The sequence below is a fragment of the Pongo pygmaeus genome, chromosome 4 (genome assembly GCF_028885625.2).
Source record: "Pongo pygmaeus isolate AG05252 chromosome 4, NHGRI_mPonPyg2-v2.0_pri, whole genome shotgun sequence".
Classification (NCBI taxonomy): Eukaryota; Metazoa; Chordata; class Mammalia; order Primates; family Hominidae; genus Pongo; species Pongo pygmaeus.
In genome coordinates, this window is record NC_072377.2 from 140,982,127 (window position 1) to 140,987,624 (window position 5,498).

The 5,498-nt window shown below is 42.0% G+C and overlaps 1 pseudogene; it reads left to right on the forward strand.

The window, feature by feature from the left end:
- Positions 1–832: 832 nt before the first annotated feature.
- LOC129036249 (heterogeneous nuclear ribonucleoprotein A1-like) lies at positions 833–1,837 on the forward strand (annotated as a pseudogene).
- The last annotated feature ends 3,661 nt before the right edge of the window (positions 1,838–5,498 follow it).

The window sequence follows — 5,498 nt, forward strand, 5'->3', positions numbered from 1 at the left end:
TTTGACCCAGCCATCCCATTATTGGGTATATACCCAAGGGACTATAAATCATGCTGCTATAAAGACACATGGACACATATGTTTATTGCGGCACTATTCACAATAGCAAAGACTTGGAACCAACCCAAATGTCCAACAATGATAGACTGGATTAAGAAAATGTGGCACATATACACCATGGAATACTATGCAGCCATAAAAAATGATGAGTTATTGTCCTTTGTAGGGACATGGATGAAATTGGAAATCATCATTCTCAGCAAACTATCGCAAGGACAAAAAACCAAACACCACATGTTCTCACTCATAGATGGGAATTGAACAATGAGAACACATGGACACAGGAAGGGGAACATCACGCTCTGGGGACTGTTGTGGGGTGGGGGGAGGGGGGGAGGGATAGCATTAGGAGATATACTTAATGCTAAAAGATGAGTTAATGGGTGCAGCACACCAGTATGGCACAGGTATACATATGTAACTAACCTGCACATTGTACACATGTACCCTAAAACTTAAAGTATAATAATAATAATAAAAAAAAAGAAACTCAGGGGAAACATAGGAAGTTCTTTCTAGTTCATTTAGTTTCCTTGTTAATTTATAGGGGTCAGTTTCCTTGTACAAATGGTTTTACTCTGTATGTAGTTCATGTCTCTCCCCATGGGATGTCTACAATTTACCATTTAAAAGGGAAACAGCTTTCTGCCTGTGGATGCCACCGAGGAAGTATTGTTAAAGACCTCTTCCGACTGTCACTGTGTCTAAGTCAGTGTCTCCTAAAGAGACTGAACAGCTGCAGAAGCTCTCCATCAAAGCGTTGGGCTTTGAAATAACTGATGAACATATGAGCAGCCATTTTGAGCGATGGGGAATGCTCACAGACTGTGTGGTAATGAGGGATCCAAACACCAAGCACTCCATGGGCTTTGGGTTTGTCACATATGCTACTGCGGAAAAGGAGTGGATGCAGCCATGAACGCAAGGCCACACAAGGTGGATGGAAGAAACACGGAACCAAAGAGAGCTGTCTCAAGAGAAGATTCTCAAAACCAGGTGCCCACTTAACTGTAAAAAAGATACTTGCTGGTGGCTTTAAAGATGACACTGAAGAACATTACCTAAGAGATTATTTTGAACAGTATGGGAAAATTGAAGTGACTGAAATCATGACTGACAGAAGCAGTGGCAAGAAAAGGGGTTTTGCCTTTGTAACCTTTGATGACCATGACTCTGTGGATAAGATTGTCATTCAGAAATACCATCCTGTGTGAATGGCTACAACTTTGAAGTAAGAAAAGCCCTGTCAAAGCAAGAGATAGCTAGTGCTTTATCCAGCCAAAGAGGTTAAAGTGGATCTGGAAACTTTGGTGGTGGTCGTGGAGGTGGTTTTGGCAGGAATGACAACTTTGGTCATGGAGGGAACTTCAGTGGTTTTGGTGGCTTTGGTGGCAGCCCTGGTGGTGGTGGATATGGTGGCAGTGGGGATGGCTATAATGGATTTGGTAATGATGCAAGCAATTTTGGAGGTGGTGGAAGCTACAATGATTTTGGCAATTACAACAATCAGTCTTCAAATTTTGGATGCATAAAGACAAGAAACTTTGGAGGAAGAAGGTCTGGCCCCTGTGGTGGTAGATGCCAATACTTTCCCAAACTACAAAACCAAGGTGGCTATGCCAGTTCCAGTAGCAGCAGTAGCTATGGCAGTGTCCGAAGATTTTCGTTACTGCCAGGAAACAGCTTAGCAGGAGAGGAGAGTCAGAGAAGTGACAGGGAAGCTACAGGTTACAACAGATTTGTGAACTCAGCCAAGCACAGTGGTGGCAGGGCCTAGCTACTATAAATAAGACATGTTTTAGACAAATACTCACGTGTATGGGCAAAAACTCAAGAACTGTATTTGTGACTAATTGGATAACCAGTGATTTTAGTTTCTGTTCTGTGGAAAGTATAAAGCATTCCAACAAAGGGTTTTAATGTAGCTTTTTTGTTTTTGCACCCATGCTATTGATTGCTAAATGTAATAGTCTGACATGATGCCGAATAAATGTGTCTTTTAAAAAAATGTTCTGTGTAAAGTTACTTTACTCTGAAGCCACCTTGGTAAACTTCCCCAACAGTGTGAAGTTAGATTCCTTCAGGGTGATGACAGATTCTATTTGGAATTTATTTACAATCTTCTGGGTAGAAAAGCCATTGTCTTCAGAAACCTTGGTGTAGTTGAACTGATGGTTACTGTTGTGACCTGAAGTTCACCATTAAAAGGGAAATCATGGAATTATTGGTTATAAAGATCATTGTTGGCACATCCTATGGAATACATCTAAATTGATTAATGGTAGCAGATAAAATTAAAGATGGAAATGAAGTATGTGTATCACCCATTGTCATGTGTAATCAATAAATGATTTAATTATCTTGAACAAAGTAATAAAAGAGATAAATAAATGTGTTTTCTAATTAGCACCAAAATAGTCACATAAGGCAATATTTTCACATTGGGGCACAAAGTGTTAGGAAAGCAAGAATCATCTGATTGGCTTTTACATGGAGTTTTTGTGGGTGAGATCCCTAGGAAATGAAGATTGGTAGGAAGAACATTCTCTCTTGAGATAAGCCAAAGAGTAATAATAATGAGGTTAGTGACCAAAAGTAAAAGACGGGTCAGTTAGAATATTTTAAGGACTTATACTATGCTTTTTATTGGGCCAAGCATATTGCATGTGTTACTTACCAGAATGTGAAGTCCATGAAGGCAAAATGATGTACATAATGTTGATTACTAGTTCATTTACAGCTCTATATGGAAGCACTGCTATTATGCCCCTTTTACAGATGAGAAAACCAAGTTTCAGGGAGTTGAAGTAACTTGCTCAGGCTCCCCCAGAAAGACTCCAGAGGTGGTTGTTGGCTCAGGCTCCCCCAGAAAGACTCCAGAGTTGGGTCCTAGTAATGGTTAAACATAGTGTTTAACAGGTGTCCACAATACAGTCAGGCCCCTTTCCTCCCCATATTTTTCATGCCTTCGCTACTCCAGCCAAACGAAGTGACCTGCAGTTTGCAACATTTCTGGTCACACTTCACACCCACATTTTTGCACATGCTGCTGCTTCTCTCTGGCATGTCATGAGCCCTGTTCACCCGGCTCACTTCTATTTGCCCTTTGAGTTTTCTTTGTGTATCACCTTTTCCTTCTTCCTTTCATCACACCTCTCCCTCCTCCCTGGGGCTGGGGGAGGTGCTTTTCTCCTCTGTCCTCCATGATCATTTATCTCATGGCTTCCTGCCCATTGGAGTTTCTCCAGGTTCTTTTCTGCAGGGTACTTATTGTTCCCCGTTTGCACTAAAGGCTACCTGGATCTCTCAGAATGGGTTTGCTGGATGAATGAAGGCTGAGAATCCCTTGCTGATTCCTCTACGACCTGAGCCTTACCTGGTGACTGGCAGTGGTTGCTGAATTCCACCCTCAACAGTGGTGCAAGTTTGGGCTTCTGGGCCCATAAACCCACATCCCCTGACTCTCTGACCATCTCTGACCCTCTGGTGAACCACCTGTTATTTCAAAAGGTATCATACATTCCTTCCAAATAAAACTTCATTTAGCTCACTTATTTGAAGAGTAATAAACAATTTAACTCATTTATAACTCATTGAACAGGAGGTTGAACAGTTACAACAAAAATCAGGCTGAGGTCAAAACCACCCAAATTTGGGGGAATACAGCCCCAATAATTGGTATGAGTATATAAAAATCCCTTTGAGTTTTCTGAATGGTTCTCAAAAATAAATTATATCCCATCTTTTTTCTTCCACTGTGGTAAATACTATGGCATTCAACTTAGAATAATTCAGTTCATTTTTATTTCCAGAGGATACACAACTGATCAGAAGATCTTCTTTACATTTAGAAACAAATATTTCTTTCTGTGGGGAAATAAATGGAAAAAAATCCAGAAAAATACATCTTGCAATTAGCTTCAGAGATATACAATTTCTAAGAAGATTATTGCCCAGCGTATAGCAAGAACAGAAAAAGAAAAAGCCTTATTTGTATTTAAAAATTGGATGAAGATTGTGGTTCTCTCTTCTATATGCAAATCTCTGTAGCATTTTGTTATTAATCTGCTATAAACTCCCAACTCTTCCTGAGACTGAACTAGCAGGTCAGGACAACACAGAGGCTGCAGTTGTCAATGCAGCAGGTCAGTTTTTGAAAGCAAGTGTGTGTGTTCACATGAGAGAGAAACTAACTTACCTCTCTGTGCAGGCCTGGACCAAGTCTATCAGAGTCCCAGTTGGATTCTCACCACTGAACACTGACTTGGCACCTTGTCAGAATTCAACAATATACACAGAATGAATGAGTGAGTGAGTGAATAAGTGACTGAATGCATTCGCCCTTCCAAGACATCACGCTGTGACTGGCCCATGTGTGTATTTTTTACACACAATGCCTCCAGAATCCTATCCATTCTTTGAGCCCAGCTATAGTGCCACCTCCTCTGTGACATATAAGAATTGTGAGAGCACTTAAGATGGAGTATCAACTCTGCCCTAAGTTATCCAAAAGCCTTCATGGAGGAGATGTCATTGGAGTTGGGTCTGGGTGAACAAAGAGGCTGCAAAGAAGGAGAAAGGAGTCTCTAGGAGGAAGTGGGGACACTTCTGCAGGTGAAGAGGCTCAGGTGAATGGAAAGAGATGTCAACACTCTTCTTGGCCTGCTCCCAGAGTCCACCAGGTCAGAGCCTCAGGGGGTTGTGACCTCTGCAGCTCCCCAACAGAAGAAGAGTCTTTCTGCCCCATATGTCTACATACCGTGTAATCAGAGTCTCTGAGCTGAGGACTCCCATGCCCTGAGTGCCAGGAGCATCTCCCAGGCTCTGCTCTAGTATGCCTACAGCTCCAATCCAGTCCCACATTCCACAAGAGCCAAGAAGCACCTGAGATGTCTCCAGAGAGCTCTGATGGGAACATGTGAACCACCTTCTTCTGTCCCCTCATGACCCCTCAGGACCCCCCCTTTCTGGTAGCCCCCAGTATACAGCACAGGGCCCAGAACATTGTGGGGCTCAATAATGACTTATGGAAGAATGACTACTTGAAACTTGGAGGTGGAGTCATTACCACAATTCCCATGTCAGGTGTAGTAGATCATTTCTTCATTTTCGGAACTCTCATTGGAGGGACAACTTGGAACATTTCCATCCTCACTAAATATTCAAAGAGTAAGTGCCCAGTCTGCTGTTTCTGTTTTCATTTGAGTAAACATGCCATGACATGAGGGGATAACCACTTGTGCAAGCTGCCACCAGACACCAAATACAGTGGCACGGTTCTGCAATCCAGATCTCATTAGGATAAAGAGAATTAGCCTCATCCTGGGTATGTGGGAGAAAAATGAATGGCAAGATTAAATGTAAACTCCAGATTTACAGACACTACAGTGTGCACAGGAATTTCAATCAACCTTGAAGCAAGACTAAAGGGCAAGGTC